We start from the raw sequence: 24,483 nt of genomic DNA, 5'->3' as shown, positions 1-24,483 counted from the left end.
TGTTCCTCATTTGAGATCCAGTTGCCAGGCCACCAAGCGCGGATGATATTCCGCAGGCAGCGATTTACAAAATTGTCAAAATTGTCAACACTTTCGAAATTGTCAAAATTGTCAAAATTGTCAAAATTGTCAAAATTGTCAAAATTGTCAAAATTGTCAAAATTGTCAAAATTGTCAAATTGTCAAAATTGTCAAAATTGTCAAAATTGTCAAAATTGTCAAAATTGTCAAAATTGTCAAAATTGTCAAAATTGTCAAAATTGTCAAAATTGTCAAAATTGTCAAAATTGTCAAAATTGTCAAAATTGTCAAAATTGTCAAAATTGTCAAAATTGTCAAAATTGTCAAAATTGTCAAAATTGTCAAAATTGTCAAAATTGTCAAAATTGTCAAAATTGTCAAAATTGTCAAAATTGTCAAAATTGTCAAAATTGTCAAAATTGTCAAAATTGTCAAAATTGTCAAAATTGTCAAAATTGTCAAAATTGTCAAAATTGTCAAAATTGTCAAAATTGTCAAAATTGTCAAAATTGTCAAAATTGTCAAAATTGTCAAAATTGTCAAAATTGTCAAAATTGTCAAAATTGTCAAAATTGTCAAAATTGTCAAAATTGTCAAAATTGTCAAAATTGTCAAAATTGTCAAAATTGTCAAAATTGTCAAAATTGTCAAAATTGTCAAAACTGTCAAAATTGTCAAAACTGTCAAAATTGTCAAAATTGTCAAAATTGTCAAAATTGTCAAAATTTTCAAAATTTTCAAAATTGTCAAAATTGTCAAAATTGTCAAAACTGTCAAAATTGTCAAAATTGTCAAAATTGTCAAAATTGTCAAAATTGTCAAAATTGTCAAAATTTTCAAAATTGTCAAAATTGTCAAAATTGTCAAAATTATCGAAATTGTCAATATTGTCAAAATAGTCAAAATTGTCAAAATTGTCCACATTGTCAAAATTGTCAAAATTGTCAAAATTGTCAAAATTGTCAAAATTGTCAAAATTGTCAAAATTGTCAAAATTGTCAAAATTGTCAAAATTGTCAAAATTGTCAAAATTGTCAAAATTGTCAAAATTGTCAAAATTGTCAAAATTGTCAAAATTGTCAAAATTGTCAAAATTGTCAAAATTGTCAAAATTGTCAAAATTGTCAAAATTGTCAAAATTGTCAAAATTGTCAAAATTGTCAAAATTGTCAAAATTGTCAAAATTGTCAAAATTGTCAAAATTGTCAAAATTGTCAAAATTGTCAAAATTGTCAAAATTGTCAAAATTGTCAAAATTGTAAAAATTGTCAAAATTGTCAAAATTGTCAAAATTGTCAAAATTCTCAAAATTGTCAAAATTGTCAAAATTGTCAAAATTGTCAAAATTGTCGAAATTGTCAAAATTGTCAAAATTGTCAAAATTGTCAAAATTGTCAAAATTGTCAAAATTGTCAAAATTGTCAAAATTGTCAAAATTGTCAAAATTGTCAAAATTGTCAAAATTGTCAAAATTGTCAAAATTGTCAAAATTGTCAAAATTGTCAAAATTGTCAAAATTGTCAAAATTGTCAAAATTGTCAAAATTGTCAAAATTGTCAAAATTGTCAAAGTTGTCAAAATTGTCAAAATTGTCAAAATTGCCGAAATTGTCCAAATGGTCCAAATTTTCAAAATTTTCAAAATCGTCATATTTTTAAAATTGTCAAAACTGTCAAAATCAGGTAGTCAAAATTAGTAGGTCAATGAGAATAAGAATTCAATGGCAAAGAAAAAAAATCCGAGTCGCTTATGTTAAACATGTAATAACGAGATTCAAATTTCGACCTGAAACTTGTGCAGATAAGAAAGTTTTATTGCTCCTGGGAGTACTTTCAAAATTGGCTTTACCTCGTTATTAAAATCAACTATTCATAGCTGGGACGGAACCTCCAAGGAAAAAAAAATAAATTCAAGAACAATGATTGAATAACAAAATCCCCAATTGTATAATAATAACGCATTAGTACCCCGAAAACTGAAAACGCTTTCTTTCCAACCGAACTACCAGCAAAAGCAATCAAATTTACATAATGAAGCAGCAGTTCTATTAACGAAACAAATGCGAAACAAATTCACTTCACCTCGCTCAACCCCCGCCTTTTTTCGCTGTACTTTATTCGAGATATCACACGTGTGTTTGCCAGAAGCGGGAAAGTTTAACCTGTTTGTAAACCCCACTTCGCTTTGCCCCATGAAACTCCCTTGAGAAAGTAATCGTTGCTACTTTTCATAAACGCACCCGAAGGAGTGCAAACCCAAAAAAAATGGGAAAATACGCGAAGAAATATAACTGCGCGACAACTTTTAAACTCGCGCGATATCTCCGAAATCATAAACGCACCAGAAAGAAAAACCTCAGAGGAGTAAAATTAAATCGAGCGAAACAGGGTCTCTGTTTGATGGTTAAACTTTTGGATTCTTTTCCGGCGCCCTACGTCTCTAGCTTGGGATCGGAAAAGTGCCAGACAAGCAAACGTTTACGAATCGAAAATATAAGTGGGGGCAAAAAAAATGGACGATACACACAGGAAAGTTGCGAATGCCATACGTTGCCCACGCGACTCGGTAAGCTTGCTGGAGTTTTGTTAGGAAAGTGGTTCTCAAATAAGCCAATCGATCTTTTTCTATCGGAAGGCCAAAACAAAGCAAACTATCAGCAGCAGCCTTAAAATCTGCGCTTCTTTAGCCAATCCATCGTTTTCCACTGGAAGGCTAAGTCAAAACAAACAATTAACAGCAGCAGTAGCTTTAAAAATCTGCGCTTCCTGAACTAATCCGTCTATTTCAACTGGAAGGCCGAATCGAAACAAACATTCAGCAGCAGCCTTAAAATCTGCGCTTTCTTAGCCAGTTCGTTTTTTTTTTTCATCGGAAAGCCAAAACTAAGCAAACTATTAGCAGCAGCAACAGCAGCCTTAAAATCTGCGCTTTCTTAGCCAATCCGTCGTATTCTACTGGATGACCAAATCAGAACAAAAAACCAGCAGCAGCAGCCTTCAAAATTAGCGCTTCCTAAGCTAATCCGTCTTTTTCTACTGAAAGGCGAAATCAATATATGCGAACTGCAGCAGCCTTTAAAATCTGCGCATGCTGAGCCAATCCGTCTTTATCTATTTGAAGGTCAAAACAAAACAAACTATCAGCAGCAGCAGAAGCAGCCTTAAAATCTGCGCTTCCTCAGTCAATCCGTTGTTTTCCACCGGAACGCCAAATCAAATATAACTAATACAAAGCGATGCACACTTTAGATACTATAAATTGATTGATATTTTTTACCCTACTTTATTAACTTCCCAGATCACCAGTCTTTCCACCGGAAGGGACAACCAATCATTTTCAAGTCTCCCTAGGCGGATCACGAAAAAAAAGTCTCAGTTTAAAGTAGGGTTGCCAGATTGCCCGGTTCTCTCCTGGTCTGCCGGGACATCTAATTCAAATTTGGGAACAATACAGCCCGGCCCGGTTGCTCGAGTTTCATTGAAAAATGCCTGGCTTTTGGCAGGATTTGTTCACTTTATTTGAAAAAAAAAAACAAACTGTGGTGTAATTTTTTTAAAAATTAATGCCATCAAAACAAAAATTTTTGAGCAAGTTTTATAAAAACAATCATGAAAAGCTTTTTGGAAGCCTTAAATATAATTAAAAAAAAATCTTTTTTTATTCTTAATTTTTGTTGAGTAATTTCAGGGTTTCGAGAAAATTTTCTCAGATATTTGGTCGTCAATTTTGAAATCAAAAGCCTGGATTTTGCCAGGTTTTTATATTAAATTGCTCAGAATTGTCCGGCCCAGGTAGGTGCTTAAAAAATTCTGGCAACCTTAGTTAAATGCAGTTAAATGAAATATGATGAACATCACTATACCCATAAATTTGAAGTTGAATAAATGACTTATTATTATTAGGGTTTTTCTGCACTACAGACTCGGATGCAGAATAAAACAAAATAAAATTTGAAATAATATGTTATTATTCCAGTATTTAATCTGATCATTTCTAAACTGATATTAAAATGATAAAATATTTATACTCATTTATTATTTGAAAAAAATTAACGTTAAAAACCATTCAACACAAAAATGGAGTAGGGTTAGTGGCCCTTCTTTGTACCCTGGTGGTGTTTTTTCTATATGCAAAAGTCTCTCATAAATGGACGGGATGTCCCAGTAAAGTTTATGATCTTATCTGCATGTTTTAATGAGAATTTTGCCGTTATTTAAAGATTAACAAAGATATCAATGATCATTATCTATTTCCAACTTTGAATCTACTTTTTCTGTATTGGTACTGAACTGGTTCCTATAATTGAAACTAGACCAAAAATACTCACACTGCCGGCCAAAAGTTTGGGATCCCCCCTTCAAAAAAATATGACAATTTTGATAGATCATATCTCAGCTAATTTTTTGAACAAAATTAAACAAATATGATTTGATAAGCATGAAAAAAGTATTCGAATGCAACTCGAATTTTAAATTTTTTTCTCATTTCTGTTTTGTTAGTGATTTTAACGCTCTTGCGCTATTATTCTTTTTAAATTATCGAGTACCACAGTTTTAGGAAATTTGCAAATTGTAAGTTAGGTAAATTTGAAGAAGGAGATGAGAAGTTTTTTGTACAAAGGTCAGTATTTAGGAAAGAAACCTGAAACAAAGATCGAATTCATTGCTCGAATCTTACTTGATAAGCCAAATTGTTTTCATGGTATTATTGCGGATTTTCAGGAATGCTTTCAATGCAATGATAGAACAAGTCATATTTGAAGCCTTAAACCAAAAGCGATTGGCAAATTTATTCAAACATTTCTTCAAACGTTCAAAGTGTTTATTTTCAAATGAATGTTTTAATTTCTGTAGGTTTTTTTTATGTGAATGTTTGGAGCTGTCATGAGGTTTACATAGTAAACTACATCATTTCAATTTAAAGTGTATGTTAAAAAAAAACTTTTTTCGTTGTTCTTTAAAGATTGCCGACTCCTATACCATTTTTCTTTTCTTCAATTTGGGCGGGCGAATTGCTAGTTATATATTTCACTGATAATAGAATCAGAATTTTGCATTCAAGAGCTTGAATGTATTGGAATTCATTCAAAAGTAAACAAATGCTTTAAAGAAAACGATTTTCCACATAATTTTATTCAAAATTTATGGATAAAATATACGTATTTGGAAGGAATTTATCAGAAATAACCATAAAATGATCTGACAATGATCCAAGCAAGCCTTGGTAGAGTGCGGTCGTGTTTTCTCGCTGTTGTCAAATTTCTTTACGTTTAAGAAAATAATCCGAAAAATAAATTAGAAATGGTTAATTTAGGGTTTCGGTGAATTATTCCTGAGTGTTCTTTCTCAACAAAGCGAAATTAGCCGGAAGAGTACCAGATGAAATTAATAAAAGTGGTTATCAGTTTATCCTAAAAATAAATTTTAGTTAGTTACCTATTAGACTCGCGCGTGAGAAGCCGTGCGGTATAGTTGGATCATATTCGGTTGATTGGGAAGTCGAATAAATGTTTAAAATTATTCAATATAAGATTGCTTTAACACGAAGAAATAAGTTTTTAAAACAAGTGATAGGTATGAATTGTCAAGGCAAATGGTGTTCGGCATTGGACGATTCTACGCTGGCGTGCTGAAAAAAAAGTTTTTCGCTGAAGTCGAAGTGCTGGAAGGGAATTAGTGCTGTTGTATTGGGTTGTGGGGACGATTTTCGAAATTTTTGAGTGGTATCCGAAATGGCTTGTTTCATGTAATTAATAGTTATGAATGTGAAATGTCATTTTTTTGGTCGTTTTTTTGGTTGAGAAGGATGAAGTCAGCCAAAATGAAGCTACCAAAAAAGTTTCTTGATCACATCAAGCGTGAGAACGAGTCGCCACGCTCATTTTGGTAGTTTTACTAGCCGGGCCCAAAGAAATTTTCAGAGAGAGAAAGCAAAGAGGGAGAACTCCCATATTTGAAACGTATGGCGAAGCTGAGCGGTAAACTCAAGTAAGAGAGCGTCACACGCTTATTGATGTGACGCCTCCCCCCCCCCCCCCCCCCCCAGGAAATACACCCGTCACCCGAATATGGGTGCCGTGGCGACGAACGTGTTAAATGATCTTATTTAAGTAGTTTGATTCGTTCTTTTCATCACAAATGATCATTTTTTTCCTTCACTATATTAATTGAAAATTCCCAACGAAGTCACGGTGAATTACAATGAACACTAAAAAAAGCTCAGTAGATTCACACAGCAAGTAAATTCTCACTTAGGTTTAAATTAGTCTGGGTATTAAAGATTTCAACTAAATGATTCACACTTTAGAATTCTCATCTCGTTTCTCGAAAGTTATCAATAGAAATCATGTAATACAACATACCTACATCATAGATGCTTTTCAAGAATTTATGCCGCAAGACACCAAAAAGAAAAATGTTTCAATTTCGCATCAAAAGTCTTTTGTTTCATTCTGATTGTTAAAATTATATTTTGCTCATGTGAGCTTATAGCCATAAATTAATCATTCGTTAACCAATTTTACAGCTTAACCATCAAATCCAAATGTATTAGAAAGATTTACTTTAATTTAATCTTTTATATGCAAGAATGAGAGTGAATATCTCACTTGTGTACTATAAATAATATTGGTTGATATTTTTTCTCCGTGCAATCACGAAATAAAACTGAGGCAAAGAGTTGAATTGCACTGATGAGTTTCCAAAAACGATTTTATTCAGTTATCACAACCTACATAAAGAATTAAATAATAAAAAGAACAAAAATGAGAATCAATTCATCCATTACAAAATCTTTAATGATTTAAAAATATTGTTATAAATATTCTTCGAAGTTTGATACAAGAATCTCCAATCTAAAGGATCGTTTTTGAAATCACATCAGTGTATCAGGAACAAGAATTAGGAAAACAAGTTAGTTAAAAGAAAATTAAACACATTTTTTACTTTACTTTAAAAAAATTTCGCTGCCTCAAGATAGAAATAGGAGTTTCCTGAAGAAAAATCTAGGAGCATAGGAGGTGTAGGAAAACTCGATCGCACCATTAGCCAAAATGGATCCTGATCTATTACCTTTCCCCTACTAACAAAACCCTTTCCTTGGATACTGAAATATAGATTCGCAGACGTATAGACGGTTTCTATAGGTGGTGTCATTGGCTTACCTTTGTTTCTGAATTTTTCAAAGTTAATCTTTGGAAAACAAAGGGACAAAAGGTTGTTGATTGATCCTAACCATGAGGTATCCTACTAACAATCCCTCCTTTATTCCTTATTGACTACTAGGACGTGGCCGGCGCCGTTATTGGTCATTTTCAAAGGGAGAGCATGAGTTTTGGGCATTGTGAATGAACTGCTAGTCCCAAGCACCATTCTTTTGGATCTTGCACAAAGCTGATGGCCTCGATCAATCACGGAGTAGCAACCATTGGCGAAGTAGAACTTGTTCTGCTTAGCCACGCCAGCGATCATGGAATTCGAAGTGCGTCAATTGAGCAAAGTCTTATCAAATATGTCATCTGAAGTTTTAAAAGAATGATCATATCTAAGCACTTCAAGTTCAATGTTTTAAGGTGGATATGAGTAGTCAACTAAGCTAAGCTAAGCTAATAACCATAAAATGATCTGACAATACATTTAAAAATGAAAAAAAAACCTATTGTACTGTGTGTTGACAAATAGTTTTTTGAAGAATTCACCAACACAACTCTGAAATTTTGATTTCTCCCACCACTCAGCTCTGTTGCAGGCGTAAATTCTTAAAACACTTTTTAGTAACATCTTTCTTGAAACATATATATTAGCAAACAAGAAACAATGCAAATTCCCTGTCCAGACTAAGGAAATGCATCAAATTTGAAATTTTGAATACAAGTTTTGTTTTGAACATCGTAATGTGTTACGAAGGATATCTGAAAATTAGTGAGAAAACGTTTGCTTTCTCAGATTTTCAGACAGAAGTGAAATTCGTGACAGACAGACAGAAGTGAAATTCGTATGAGTTCGTACATTGCTTTCACTTTAGAAAATATAAAGCAATTTGAACCTTACAAACGATCATTCTATAAATTGTATGGAACGGACATCAAAATACTACAAGAATAAAGCTATAAAATATTTGAAGGGAACCCTGTATAGAAGAAACGTGGATAAGCGAGAAAAAATGTTCAGTCCTTTAAACACTCGTTCATCCAAGTTCGAATGTAAATAACTGTATTTTTTAACACTGAGTTCTGAAATGCATTCTGTATTCAATAAAAATGAATCCAATAAAACAAACTTTGCGGACAGAATTTATTTTTGCTGTTTTGCCCGATTATTTTTGAAAATTTCCATAAACATTTTTTTATTTACTTTACTTTCTTTTTGAATTAGTAGGGAAGAGTGGGGTATCATAGGCTACTTTTTTTTTGCTTCATAACTTCTTTATTCTAAAAGATAAATAGAAAAAAAATAATGGAAAAGTTTTTTTTACATTTTTAAGGTTTCATAAGGTATTTTTTAATTTAAAATACATTATTTTCCGAAGTTCTGACTGTTTTTTAAAAAGTATTTTTTTTTTGGATTTTTTAAAACTGTTGGGAAACGTGGGCCGCCAAATCCAAATCGACTTGCAACTTGCAAAGTATTTGAATTGACTCAATATTTAAATTTCAAAATGCATTTAGTTATTTTAGAGGAATTTCAGATGAGGAAATAAAAAAGAGAGTTGTGTATGATCGAATAGTTCCTGATTCCTGGCTCGCTAACATTTCGGCAAAATTCCTAAGTAGAATTTATGTTCGTCTCTTTTGCATTGAAAAAAATGTACAAAATATTTTTTCATAACTCTTTATTTGGCATAATAAAATTTTGCAGATAGAAAAAACGTATTTTAAGTTCTGAATGTGTATAAAAACACCAAAATATAGATGGCCCAATATACCCAACAAAATGTGGCCCACAATTCCCCACAAGCTATGATTTGCAAATTGGTTGCGTTTGTGAGACTTTTTGATGTTTCATCAAAAAATCCTTTTCCATGTGAAAGAACATGACAAAATTAAGATCATAAGCGTATGAGCATATTTTTGTTATGTACTTTAGGTCTCGCACGGATGCAATTTGCGGGTGTTCATTAATTCATGTAAGTTCATTTTTCTAGGCTTATTAAATAAAAGAAGCATATGATGCATACATAAGTCAACAACATATAGAAAAACATGCTTACGCAAAGCGACGACGATAACAGTTGGATTGAGATTTTGATCTCGACACACAGCTGAGATAATAAAAGTGGCCCACGTAACCCCACTCTCCCCTTCATTTTTACCATTACTCAGGTAAGGAAAAGTTTTTGTCAAAATTTTCTGAATTGATATCCCATATCTGATGAATAACACTCTCTACTATAAGAATTTAGTAGTTGTTGAAACATATTTTTGCCATAGATATTTTTAACTTTTTGGCTTAGATTTATTTTTTTCTATTTTTTGCCAGCAAAAAAATTGATGGCAAAACATTAAAAAAAACCAAAGGTTTCAACTGATTAGATAGTGTTAGAAATGAAATAGAAATAGTTCAGGCTTTTCTTGATTTTCATAACATTTGAATATAAATAATGAATAGAGCTCAAAATTATGAAACACACTTCTAACTACTGATGGGTTTATATTCTAGTTAAAAAAGAAAAAAAAAATTATCTCAAAATTATTTTTTGAGTTAATTTTAATTTAAATACGTGTTCCTTTGGCACAAAATTTTAAAAAAGATATTCTTCTCTGTTATAAAGAAATTCACAGAAATGCCGAAAAATTTATGTAAAATTGTTCTTAACAAAACACCTCGACACTCTCAACATTATTTCTCTTGAGAACTACTTTTCTTAATTTGAAAAACAGTTTCCAACAATCTAAGAAAAGAGCCAGGACAACCCTGACAGGTGATATCAGTTTAGTATTTGTAAATGCTTTTAGCAGCTGATTCGGGAAACAACCTTGCCAACATTACCAGAAACAGGACCGACTGCCGCCGCAGGTTGGAGACGAAAATAAACGCAAACTTCTGGTGATATTTGGGCAACAGCAGCAGCAGCCAAGAACGAAAAAAAAAGAAACTCGAAAGAATCAGAAACCCATTGAGCATGAGTGAATGAAAATTGAGGAAAAATTAGAAACAATTTCCAACAAACTTCCCGAGGGCGGCGGCGGCGCCTAATGGAGGCTGTCAGTCGCGGGTGAGTTATGGGCTGACGATTAACCGGTGATTTCGTATTTATGTTCCCAGCGTTTTCCACCTAAAAGATGATGGTTTGCTCTCTTTTGGTGGAGTTTTTTTTCTACTCGGTGCTTTACCCAAAATAGGCTCAACAAAGAGCACTTGCCAGTCGAGTTTACTCTTTTTAGGCTGAACTGTTTCGATCAGAGAGTTGGGGGTGGCTTGCTGCCGCCACTTTCTAGAAAAAGCAGAGATCGATCAATCATACGTGTCTGGAAGAGCGAAGTTGGGGAAGAAACCGGGGGTGGGAGTTTGAAATTATTCATCAGATTCGGGCAATCAGTTGAGTGAAAGTGGTTGTAAAGATTTTCGCGAAGACTGGTGTTGCTGTTTACGTTACATTATGAATAAGAAGCTTTCACAAAAAAGCAAACCTTGAAAGGGCTTTTTCATTTTGGAAACGATCCAACATGCTGCTGCTGCTGTTAAGACATCAATCAAATAATGACGCAACTTTGGCTTGCGGATTTATTGCACATGATTATTCTTCTATATTAAATGGCTTGAGATTTTGTATTTCAAACATAATCGTTCTATGAATAAAACATTTGCAGTGTTCAACCATCCTTAAAAAAAACTATAAAAAACTAGCTGACACGGAAAACTTTATTTTATCTTTAACTTTTATAAATCGTTACAAATGTTTTACTTTATCTTCAAGTACTTAACTTCTTCGTGCTCGTGAAGGATTTTTTATGTAAATATATCGTTTTAAATTTGTTCGAGTTGTGTCACATTTAAAGTTTATTTTGTATGGGGGCCTCCTTTCCACAAAAATTGAGAATCTTGAAATTATTATTTAAATCATTTCTGAACCGAAAAACCCTCGGATACCGTAAAACGGAGTATTATGCAACAGCAGGTTTAGATGCAATATTTGTATACCACAACACTTATCCAATTTTTATTTTAATATAATGTTATAAAGTTTTTATTGAAAACCAAATTACTATGGCATAGTTTCTCACTTTGTGAGATAGTATTTTGAAGTTTTCGATTTTCGATTATAATTCAATTATCACTCTTGGCTAAAATGCATCAAAATACAAATCGAAAATTCACCTTTTAAACCTCGTGTCCATATGCTGAAATTTGATTGTTTTGCTTCATGCGTTTGTTAATTTAAAATTTTCATCCCTCTAAACATTTATTTCTATCATTTCAGCTAGTAAATTTTTTTTAGTTTTTTTTTACCCCTGAATGTATGCAGCACACTTTTGATCTTTCTTCAAAAAATATTTTTGGCAGAAAAAATGTTGAATTTTATTCGAACAAAATAAAAAATACTTCGATTGGTGCTATATGCGTAATGACATCCCAAAAATATCAAAAACTATAAATTTCCAAACGTTTTCATTTAATTTTCATCAAAAACAAAGTTTGTTGCAATTAACCTCTTTTTCTTAGTTTTGATTGACAAGCGGTACGATAATCTGACATTAAGTATTTAGAAGCCATTGAAGTTGAAAAGTGTTGCATGATGCCCCAGTTGACGGTATCAGGCTTCACTTCATTCCAAATAGCCGTTTATACGTGGTTGTGTTCAAAAAACGCCTCCATTGTAAAGAAGAAATCCTGAAGGAAAATCTGATACCAGATCTCCTGGACCTGAGAGGACCAAACCGATGTATCTTACGTACTACCCTTTCAAAATGCCCACGGTAGAATCAATATAAGCGGATCTTAATGGAGCGTGCTGGTTCTCGACAATTGATCTTTTGAGCGCATTCTTTCATGTGGAATTACACAGTAATTCAAGACACTTCACCAATTTTTTTCTGGCAACGGTATGTATCGATTTAATAGATTGCCATTTGGACTTATTAATGCACCAGATTTGTTTCAAGAGATTCTTGAAACAGTTGCTCTGGCAGAATGTAAGGGAACCAGAAACTACATATTTGGATAATATCGAAACGAAAGCCTCGCCGAAACTCATAAACGCTTGGGCGTGTTTGCCCAAGAGTCCGTGAAATTGCTAGGATTCGTATAATCCAAAGATGGGATGAAGATCGAGGATGAGAAAATTCGAGGCGGTTAGACTGGGTCTCGTCAATTTTACTGATACTTTATCGTGCGGACAAACAAAGCGGAAATACTTATAGCTCTGGCCAAATCCGATCGTTTTTATTGGACTGCTGCAGAAGAATACGAATTCAACTTTTTAAAAAAATATAGCACTGCAAGAAATAGTACGCTTGACACAACGGACATCTTCGTAGACGCTTCACCATCAGGCCTAGAAGCTGTTTAAGTTCAGGTAAATGATAAGAACGAACCTCGTTTAATATCATGTCCATCCAAAGCCTTAACAAAGGTAGAAATGAAATACCCACAAACTCAGCGAGAGTCGCTTTCTGTTGTTTGGGGAATAGAACGATTTGCATATTATATCCTACTGGAAAATTCTTCATGGTTAGAACAGACTCAGAAGCCAATGAGTATATTTTTGGTCACTTACACAAAATGTATAAAAGATCGATCTCGAGAGTGGAAGCCTGGGTGCTAAGGTTTCAGTCTTACACCTTTGAAATAAAGCGGGTTCCTGGTTATTTCAATGTTGCCGATGCACTCTCAAGGTTAATCGATAAACCACAAGTTGACGAACCTTTTGATGAGACAAGCGATAAACATTTACTCTATTCAATGAACGCTGGTGCTATGGATATTTCATGGCAAGACATCGAAAAAGCATCTGAAATAGATAAAATGTTAAAGGTAATTAGAAAAGCAATCATCACCGGCAAATGGTTAACAAGCCTAGCTCATTTCCAAGAATTTCGAACTGTGCAACTTTGTTCAGAAAGAACAAGATCGTATTTCCCGAAAAACTACGAACTTCTGCACTGAATGCTGCACATCAAGGTCATATTGGTAGCAGTGTAATGAAACGTATAATGCGCGAATACTTCTGGTGGCCAAATATGAATAAGACGAATGATGTCTTCGTGAAAAAGTGTGAAAGTTGTTTAATAAATATAAGCACACAGGAATCCCCTGATTCCGATGTCAAGTCGCGATTTCCAGGAATAACCGTGGGAAATTCTTCAGGTCCCTTTTTTGGCAGTAAAAGGTTTTGGCTACTTTTGATAGTAGTTGAAACCTATTCGCGATATTATTGTGTTTTGGAAATGAGACAAACAGATGCAAAGTCTATAAACCGAGCTCTTTCCGAAATATTTCATCAATGGGGTCTACCACTTATTCTTCAAAATGACAATGGCCCTTCTTTTCAAAGCGTTGAATTCAAGGAATTTTGGAAGAGCAAAGGGGTAAAGGTACGAAAATCGATCTCATTGGCAGTCAAACGGTTCTGTAGAAAGACAAAATCAAGGAGTGCTAAAAGCTGCTGCTAAGAATGAAGAAAGGTCTTGGAAAACCGCATTGTTTGAATACGTCCATGTTCATAATACAAGAAAACTTCACGCAGGTCTAGAAATCACTCCATTCGAGCTATTACTCGAATGGCAGAACGGTGGTGTATTTCCTTGTCTCTGGAGTGTTAGAGAGAATAAAATCGACCTTCAAGAGATTTGTTATCGGGACGCTGTATCAAAATTAATTAGCAAAAAATACTCAGACTCTCACAGAGAAGCTGTTAAACCCGAAATAAAGGAAGGCGATTCCAAGAAATCAGTTTGTGCAACGTTGTTGTGAGGAATGGATGTATTCTATTGTGGGATCCGAAAATCCATATCTGGGAATTGGGATGAATTGGTAAAAAGGAGTGCGAAATTCACGACAATTCCTTTTCCAAAACTTATTTGAAATAAAATTTTCGGTAATTTTGTCTATTTTTGTGATCTAGGCCGAAAAAAGAAGTATTGAATCATGGAAAAATCCATTTTTTTTTCAAATAAAATTGCTACACGGACATATATAAAAACAAAGCAATTGAATTTGAGTTCCCAATCAAGGAGAGTCATCCATAAAAACCGTCGAATGCACGTTCGGAAAATAGGGACTCAAAATCTCAAAAAAAAAAAAACACGAAGCTGCCGGTTTGAGAGCCTTAAATAACAATGTTCTTGCGTGAAATTTTCTCATAAACTCAAATCTGGCGTGAATTTAACTCCATCCGAGTGGAGTGTTTTTGACCTTATTTGCCCAGCTTTTTACTTTATATGTCCTATCAACATAGAATTTTATGACGTTTAAATTGCATAGAGGTTATTTAATGCTTAGATATATGTTCTTAAAGTGCTTGAATGAATGTAAATGATAATAATTTAAAGTTTAAAACGGGACTCTAGTATGTGTTATAGGCCTACTAAGTTGAATTATTCTACTGAATCGAAGCAATCGAAAGAATCCTTTTAATTCATCACGGTATCAATCGAAACCTCTCAATGAAGTCGGTAGTAAGTTACAATCAAAACACCGGTATCTGAACTTCTCTAATACCGTAGAATTAACGGAATCTGTCGACTGCTTTGATTCATTTCAAATGCACAAAACCACGCCCAAAGTTTCGGATCGTTCCAATGATTTATGCTCAAGATATGCAGTTTTGTTTAAGAATTCATAGTTTAAAAACTTAATTGGTTAAAATACCTTTTTCATGAAAGTGTGATTGTTTTTTGTAAATGTAACCTCTGTTTAGTTTTAATAAATTTTCAAGAAACATATACATAACATTGAGTTGATTCCCAAAATAAATTTCCGGCTGATAAACTGTTTTTATCAAATAAGGTTTCACGAAGTTTTATTATACTGATAATTTTTCAGGATAATAAAGGCCAAATGAAGCTTCGCTTAAATGTCTCCGGTCCAACTCGGAGGCAGATTTGAATTTCTGAGTAATTTCACATAAGATAAGTAATATTTCAGGACTTCCAACCATATCGGCTTCTAGTTTTTTTTTAGGATTTGGGGTTCAAATTTTCCCACTGTACAATATTTTGACAATATTATCATCGAAATCAAGGGTTTGCAGTTGACATGAAAAGCACTTATTTAAGATTCGTCGTCTCGAAATTTGAGAAACAGGAGTTTTTCGGAACAATCTTTAGGTTCTTTGCATAAAATGTTGAGTTAATGGTCGGGATGAAGGATTCGAAAATAAATCTAGTAAAAAGTAGTCCCTTAAAGTCAAAGCAGTGACTTTGACACTTTTCAGACATTGCAAGTTGCCCGATTTTATATGAATAAATGTGTTCTCCAACGAAGTAAATAAACTAAAAACAACAATTTTAATATTTGACGGTGGAAATAACAATACGCTGTCGGCCAAAAGTTTGGGACCACTTCCTCAACAACATGAAAATTTCGATCAGCCATCATATGAAATTTTGAAATTCTTTTGATCTCATTTAAGAGATCGTTAGCAAAACCTTTTTTGTATGTTTTTGACAAAATGTATAATTGAGTTTATATGACTTAAATTTAGCTTTACATAGGGAAATGTTTTACTTGAAATTATTTTTATATTCAAATCGTAATTCTTCAATTGTCAAAAATTACATAAAAACCCGTTTTTCGATTTGGAATCTTTTCCTAGGGTTTAACAAACGCCTTGCAACAGTCAACCAATTCCAGAATGCAATTTGTTATTTAAATTTGGCGATGACACACAGAGGTGCCAGGTATCCTGATTTATCAAGATTTGTCCTGATTTTCGAGAGACCGTCCTGATTTTTCAAAAACTCCCGATTTGTCCTGATTTTCTAAAATTGATCCTTAAAATGTCCTGATTTGTCTTGATTTTCATAAAAACTTCTTCAATAAAATCTAATTTGTAGTTAAACTATGAGAAAATCTAATAAATTGGCTAAGATAGTTAAACCGATTTAACAGATGGTAATCTTCGGTTCAGATGATATTTAAATGGTGCAGTTTTTTATATGAACTACAGGCCAGCCAAGAAGCTGCGTACTGTTGTTGCATAAATCAAGGCATTCACAACACCTGTATTGCGCCTTTATTTATGCAATCTAAGCAGAAATCCTTAATATTTTCAAGATTCAAGAGGTGTCCTGAAAAATCCTGATTTTAAGCTTCGCGTCGTCCTGATTTTTGACGAAACCAACTGGCACCCTTGATGACACATTACAAGTTGGAGAAACTGTTCAAGACGCACCAGCAGCGCGGTAAGATGGCCCATACCATCCTTTCTCTAAACTACACTTATCAATAGCTTCGAAAGATGTTTGTTTTCATTTTTATTGTAGCAAACAAGATGAAAAGTTCACAAAAACGGCATTAGTTCTTAAAAACTGAAGGATTAATGGAATCAGCGTGAAACTTGTTATTTTTCATAGATAACATATAAGGTTTTATGGTAAACCAGTATGCGCAATCCGATGAAACTACAACTAATCGTTTTTCCACTTGCCTGCACTTTCGGAAGACTGTACATGGTTTACGCGCACTTTTGAGAAACCCCGATTTTCAAAACAAAATGCCATTCTTTTTATTTTCCGACTCCCAAACTACGATTAAAATGCATAATTATGACGAATTTCGTCCTTGTTCGAGTTGAAAAGGTGCACAAATATTTGACTCGAAAAAATAATCTGCCGCCATGTTTGCCGCGATATTAGCCTAGAAATTAAATTTTGTTGCCTACCTGAAGGCGTTTTACTTATAAGGATATAAAAAAGGGTATTTGAAAAGCGAAATTTTCGTTAAGCTTAACAATTTGTTTTCTGACTGTTTTCATTTTTTGCAAAGAAAAAATCATAGTCGTGTTTTTGTCATATTCTTTATTTTTGATATTATGTACCTAAATCTAATCCCTGAATCGTCGCAAACTTTCTATTTGTTTCTTAGATGATTGGTATCGCTGTTAATAGCGATTATCATTAAATTTCATTAATTATTTTTTCAGCTGTATCAAGCATAAATTACAGCAAAGAAATCGCAACAAAGTTTCGATTATCAGGAATGAATACAAGATGAAAATCTCATTTAAATAAAATAAATGTTCTGAAAATAGAAAAAAAAATAAAAAAAAAGCACATCTTTTATTATGATTCTTTTTTTATGTTTTTCTACAATTCTGATTTTTTCTGAAAGAAAAATACATATTTTCTCTTATTTCTTTCAAAGTATTGAAAAAATGTACTTCGTGGCATGTTTCAAATTTATTCATTTTAAATATGAAATTTGAAATGACGCGAACACTGGAGCCTTTTTACAAGACACTAATACTGCATAATCTGATGCTAAAAACTTTGATTTTCTTCGTGGTCGATCAAAGTCTTTGCCAGAAATATGTTTTACCTATTGAAGATAATGTTTTCCTGACTGGGAAGCTACCGTTCTTGGCTTACCTGAAAAGAAAAGGATAAAAACCATGTTAGAAAGTTTTAAGTGAATAAAAAATCGATGCAAAATACAATTATTTCTTATGTCTGCCAATTTTATATTTAAGTTTTGTGTATCAGCATGCAACGGTTGGAATAGATGCAAATATCTTATGATGAATCTCCCTTTAATTCAAAATTAATATTTCTGATGCCTACAATCAAATGATGTAACAATCAAAGAACGCTGCTTTCCGTAACAGATGTTGTTTGATGAAATCAGAGAGTAGTGATAACCTCATCATGACCCATCGTAACGATTGTTCCTTATTTGAACTTCACTTTTCACTAAACACCATCTCCATCAACTGTCAAAAGCAAACGAGGCTGCCAAGGTTGCCTTTTGATTTATGGCGAACCCCATTTAAAATCAACATCAAGCTGCAAGTAACAAGCGAATTGATTGATTGGCTTTATTAATTCATCCATTTCCGAGGGTGCTCTCGAGCCTTCGCAATCGGTTGTAATGGATGCTGTAAGTGATTCATTTCATGTTTTCCATTTACAGGAAATTAATCGGATGTTTCAGCAGTTTAAAAAATCTTGTTTCATTCTTTTTTTTTAAAATACAATAATACAATAATTTAATTTCCATCTGATTTACAGATGCCAGAATTTTTCTTCATCAAGTATCAGCTCCCCTTAATCTCAGCCATCATGACTTTTCTCATAATAATAAACATTCAAAACAGTTCCAAGAAAAACGAAAAACCATCCTGAAGGCACCATCTTAAAATGAATTCTCGGCTTCAATTCCCCGACAGCAGACGCTTTTTGTGCTTCCGAGAGCCACCGGATTAAACATTAAAATTTGCAATCGATCATAAATTAAGCGAGGAAAATCGTCAAATCCGCTGGAAGAAGCTAGCAACTTTTTTTTTGCGGCTGCGACCGTTATGTACTTTTTTATGCAAGATTTTATTTTATTCCGGCTGCTGCTGTTATTGTTATTGTTGCTTGCCGGAATACGAAAACGAGGCAACGTTTATTTTTGAGCAGCAAAGAAAAACGAATTCCGCTGAACGACATCTGCATACTAATGACAGCATGGCAGATGAGTTTTTTTTTTGTTGTTGAAGCTTTTCCATTTTTTTTGGGATTTTCCAACGACTTTTTCTGTCAGCATTTAGCATTTGTGGATTGTGGAAAATGGAGCTGGAACGAATTGAAAAACACAACAATTCACGCAACCATTCGAACACCGATGGTCGATTTCTGGGGGGAACAGCAATTCATTATTTGTAGAGAATCGAGATGCTCGATGATGATGGTGGCGAGCTTGTTCTATAAGAAAGGTTAATGGACGGCTGGGTGCTTCAGGGTGGGAATATGCAAATTCGAACATAATTGAAAGTCAATAAGTCGACAGCTGATAATTAGCAAGCGACAGTTTTGTCCAAGTGATGTGGCAACCTGTTGGGACTTAAAAAAACAGAAAACTTTAATCCAATATGTGGCACATAAAGGGCACTGATTTAATGCAGCATTTTGATGAATGGTTCTTCAATAATTCTCCACAGAAGTGAGATGATAATTATATAAAAATTCGAATGAACAATTTTTCAAATTAAATTATTGGATTCAAAAGAATGTACTTATGATCCGGTTCAACAGTTTCATTTTGTCTGTAAATAGCAAATGCGGTAAACCTCAATTCAACAGCAAATTGATTCCAAATAAAACCCATATGGATTAATTTTATTTTTGAAACTTAATTGATTTTAACGTTTATTTATAAATAAGCCTCCAAATTTTATATGATGTTTTTAAGCTAGGGTCAATTTCTTGTTTATTAATCGTATTTTTGTTACATAAAGATTAGAGTGTCCATTTCCCGGCCCGGGAACCGGGAAATCTGATGATTCATTTCCCGGGAATTCCCTAGATCCCGGGAAACATGTAATATGAAGATTTCAACATGAAGATGTTAACCCTGTACTGCGTACGAATTCTTAACAATATGGTATTTTTAAATTTAAGGTAGTACCTAGTATTGCAAAACATTTCAAACTTTCTTAAAGCCTAGAAAATTCAATAAGCAAACCAAAGACCTAAATACTAAGTACTTTAACCAACAAACTGGTCTGGTTCTTGCTGCAAAAATTTTAAATAATTGAGAAAGATTTCTCGTTATCGATAGAAGTTAGTTAGCTAGACTTCAGGTTATTCATCAAATATCGTAAATTTTCAGATAACTAACTATCCATTTGTTTTACAAAATGTCAATTTTTGCTGACGATTTTGCAACCGTCATATGTATTAACCAGATTTAAGAGAAAACAATATTTAAGACTAAACCATCTGACCACTGACAACACTGACATGGCTATTTTTTTTTGTCAAATTTTGCAAAATTTGATAAAAAATGCCCTGTAGGAAAAATTTACTTGTTGAGCTTGATTTAATCGTAGAAATTGCCTATTTTTTTGAAAGTTGTGTGGGACTGGGATAGCATTTCTTCAAATCGATCAATGCGCACTCTAGAACAAGGTTGCCGAAATCATAGAAAAAATCTTTGATTTTACAGAATTATGACCAAATTTTCATCAAAGAATCCGTGTTACAGAACACAGAATTTGAGAAATATTCACAGGTTCCACAGATTTTTAAAAGTTAGAAAGAACTTACAAAACTATAAATTCTTTGTCAACTGTTGATTTCTTACTCTGAATTGAAAAAAAAAATGTAAGATTGCTAATGTTAGATTATTTTCTTCAACTTAAATGTTATAAAGATCCAATTTGGCATGAATTTTCAATGAAATTAGTGGAAAAAGCATCACAGAAAACCATCACAGAATTTTTGTGTAAAATCACAGAAAGTCAATTGGTCAAAAGGTCATTTTTTTTGGCAAAAACACAGAATTTTACCGGCAATCTTGTCCTGGAATCGATATTGCGTACTATTGGAAAATTTTTCTAATCAACGAAATCGAGTGTCCAGTCAGTATGGTCAGCAGTTGAAATATCATTTTCCGTGCTCAATCTGATTATTTTTTTTCCAATTTAGATCATGTAAATTTGTAGTTATTTGGCACATTTTGCTGGCTTCAGGAATTCCCGGGATTTTTTAAGCGTTTCCCGCGATTTGGGAATTCCCGAAATTTTTTTCATTCCCGGGAATTCCCGACCGGGAAATCCCGGGTAGGACACTCTAATAAAGATCAAAGGAAGTAAGAAAGTAAAAATAAAAATATATAATTTCGCATGGTCCGATTTAGCTAAAATGAAGCATTTTCAATCTACACAATAGTTTAAGCTAGGAGTTTATTATACTTGTAGCGGAGTATACATAAAAAAATCAAGGGTTGAATCAATTATTTTTAGCTGTCAGTCAACAAACATATTCAGTTGACATTCCTGCATTCGTTATGAAGAAGCTTGATGTGAGTGCACAGTAAATTTTTGCCTCAATTTCCAGCAAAAAAAAAATTGGAAACATTCAACAATCTAAATTTTAGCTGGAAACCAGCAATCGGTTTTCTAGCTGCTGGATTTTTCAGCATTCGGTTGTGTTCTTGACGTTTTTGCAAATTGCTGGACTCTCCAGCATTTAACCTGGTGTGCTGGAAATCGAGGCAAAAATTTACTTTGTGGAGTCTGTCTGTTTTCGTAAGCTGAAGCAAGGTGACAGCAAATTTCACAAATTTTGGTTAGATTAATAAAAATTTTCTTATTTTCTCAAGCATTCTACCAACCAGACATCAAGTCAAGGGTGAGTTTCTGTTGGATAGGTAGATATTCCATGAAAAATACTTATCAAAACTCTATTTCAGGTGGCGGATGACTAACACTTTAACACAAAGCTTCCACCCCAGAGCCGGTGTTTATTTATTGAAAAAAGTATATAGTTCTGGAAATCTATTATATAAAATTCTCTTGTAACGGTGTTTGTAGTACTACTCCTCCGAAATGACCCAAACGATTCAAATGAAATTATTTTTAGAATATTCTGTAGGCATGCGAATCGGTTTATATCGAATAAAAATAACAGAAAGTCGCATCAATTGTCCGTAATAATTAAATTTGTAGTTTTTTGAATGAAATTAAAGTCATGGCCTTCAATTTTCTCAAGATTTTTTTTCCTTTGGGCGCCGGGCAGTTTGTTTTTCGTCTCTATGGTCGTCCAAGGCGTCGTAAGCAAACGTCGAGGGATGATGGTAACCAGGGCATAGCATACTGATTAGTTGAAATATTTGGGCGCGCATTTCTAAACCAAGCATAATATCAATGCATGTGGTAGCGATATGAATCCCAGATGTGTTTTTTTCTTTTTGATTCCTAGATCATTTGTACAGCACACAGTAATGAATGACACTTAGATTGATATTTTGCCGATCAAATCAATATCATTTAAACGATTTAAAAAAAATAAAACTGTTTTGTTGAAATTGTTGTCTGAAAAATATTAAATTAGTACTGATGCATATAAAATTATGGTATGACTTTTTGCTGACATTTGAAATAAAGAAAGTGGGAGATTAACATACAATTTTATAATCCAATTCCCCTAGAAACATTTTTCGAACATGTACAAATGTGCATGACTGAAGATGTTTCGGGTGCCTTTAAATTTTCAGAACAACAACAAAATCCATTGAAGATGAACAGACACATGAACTGAACAAGAGCCTGTCCTTTTAAAAGGATTATATAGGATTGATGTTAATTTTAAGGCCTAATGCAAAGAACTTTTCGATTTTTTGCAAGCATAAGTGAAAGTTATCAATAAAAATGAAAGAATTTTCAGTTAAAAGATACACTAGAGCAAGTGCAAACATTAAACATTTACAAAAAATGCATACATTATTCATGTATACATATTCACATTATTTCTTCATCTATAAATCGTTAAGCCCAATTAAAAAATCTGACTAAATAAACTCAACTTTTTTTTCTAAATCATTCACCGAAAAACTGCTTACAGGTTCACTGTTTGTTTACACAGAATTCAAGTACGTACTTAACATGAAAGTGTGTTTATGTTTAACATATTTTGGCTACATAGCAGAGACTTGAGATCCGCTTTTTTGTTGAAAAGTTTTTCTGTGATTGATATTCCAGAAGCATTATTTTTTTTGATAGCAGAAGCAGAATTTTTTGATAAGTTTTTATTATGACCTGAAAGTGCCGAAAATGATATTAACTTCTGACATTTCACACGGTGAAACAACTGGCAACGCGCCCAAAATTATTAAATGTCTTTGTAAATGAAAGTCTTATGGTTATTCAGAGTTCAGTAAAATTGAAGTACCAAGCATTTTTTTTTTCTGGAAAAACTGCAGGTATATCAATGAAAGTTGATAAAAAAAGACAAACAGGAAAAAGTATTAAATTTATTTTAAAGTCTTTTCACTGACGCATCTGAAAAAGAGCAATGTGTATTCCCTTGCATCGGTAAATGGGACAAATGTACCTTTACTTAGATATTTCTTTTTGAAAGAATATGAAAGTTGAACTGTGATGATAGCCGAAAGACAATTATATGTTTTTAAAGGTTTCGAGGTATATTTACATGAAAACTTCCAGAAAAAACGAATGAACTCATGGAATCATTGTAGCCTTAACAGATTAGCTCTTTTCGATTTATTTAATTTATAAAAACCTCAATGCTTCAGTTAGAATCTTACAAAAAACAGTGGTTTAAATTGGCAGATATGTCCATTAGAATAAAAATGCAAATGATATTGCTGTAATTCGGTTGAATATAAACAAATCTTAATATATATATTCCTCCTTTCAAAACCGATCGTTTTTTTTTATTTATTGGGTAAATGTTCAAAAGAATCTAATTAGCATTTTTTGCTGAAAAAAATAATAAAACGGTGAACTGTTTTTTGACATGGTTTTGATGAAAATATGGATATTATTTAATCACCACTGCTTCCAAGGGTGAAAATAGTGAACAAAAGCTGCTTGAAAATGGTTAGTAAAAAATCTTCAATGTTTTTTTTATTTCTTCAGTTCTAAAAAATATACCATCCGAAGAAACTCGGGAGCTGAATGTACTGCGTTACGCAGAATATTGAGCAAATACTCCTAAAATGGTCCCCAAAATTCTTTTTCCATAAAGTTTCATAAGCAATAAATTCTAATTAATGAGAAACTTTTGATTCCGATTTTAACCTTAATGTGAACTCGAGCAAAGCGGAGTAAATCAACTAAATGGTATGCAATAAATGAAACATAGATATTATCAACATAAAGTTATTTATGGAACAAGCTACAAAGAATGGATTTTTTAAGCATGCTGCATGAGGCTTGCCAAGTGCGATCGTCACGTTTAGTGCTGAAAAACTCAAATTTTCAACGGGAAGCTGATACCTGACACCATTCGGCAATATTTAAAGCATCCGAATCAAAGAAAATTAGATGACAAGTTTTCCTGTAAGATGCATGTAAGATTGATTGAAGATAATGTTTTGATAATCTATGTAAAGACCCGTAGAATTGAGTTAATTTTTTTTAGGTTTGATTCCAATAGAATGAAGCGTGACAATTCGAGTAAAAGGAAAAGAAGGATATGTAAAAAAAACCTAGGACATGTTCACGAAAGTGAGACGCCAAGTTAAACATGGTAAGACGAAGTTTACCGGGTCTGCTAGTATAATTATAAATATACAATATTTCATTTCGAATTGAAATGTAAATTTGCTATCAAATACAGCTAAATGTTTTGAAAACAATAGCTAGATTCCAGCAAGCTGGATTGCGGATTTCCTGCAATTTGAATTGCTGGAATCCAGCATTAATGTTTGCTGATTTTTCCTTCAATTCATATTTCTGTAAATTTTGCTGGAAGCTAGCGGGACAAAAAATCAGCCAATTTATGCTGGTTTTTAGCTAAAAAAAAAACTTTTATTGTTAAATATGCCATTGATCATACATTTTTCACTAAATAAA

The sequence above is a fragment of the Uranotaenia lowii genome, chromosome 2 (assembly GCF_029784155.1).
Source record: "Uranotaenia lowii strain MFRU-FL chromosome 2, ASM2978415v1, whole genome shotgun sequence".
Taxonomy (NCBI): Eukaryota; Metazoa; Arthropoda; class Insecta; order Diptera; family Culicidae; genus Uranotaenia; species Uranotaenia lowii.
The sequence above is the reverse complement of the archived record's forward strand: the minus strand, read 5'-3'. Positions refer to the sequence as shown.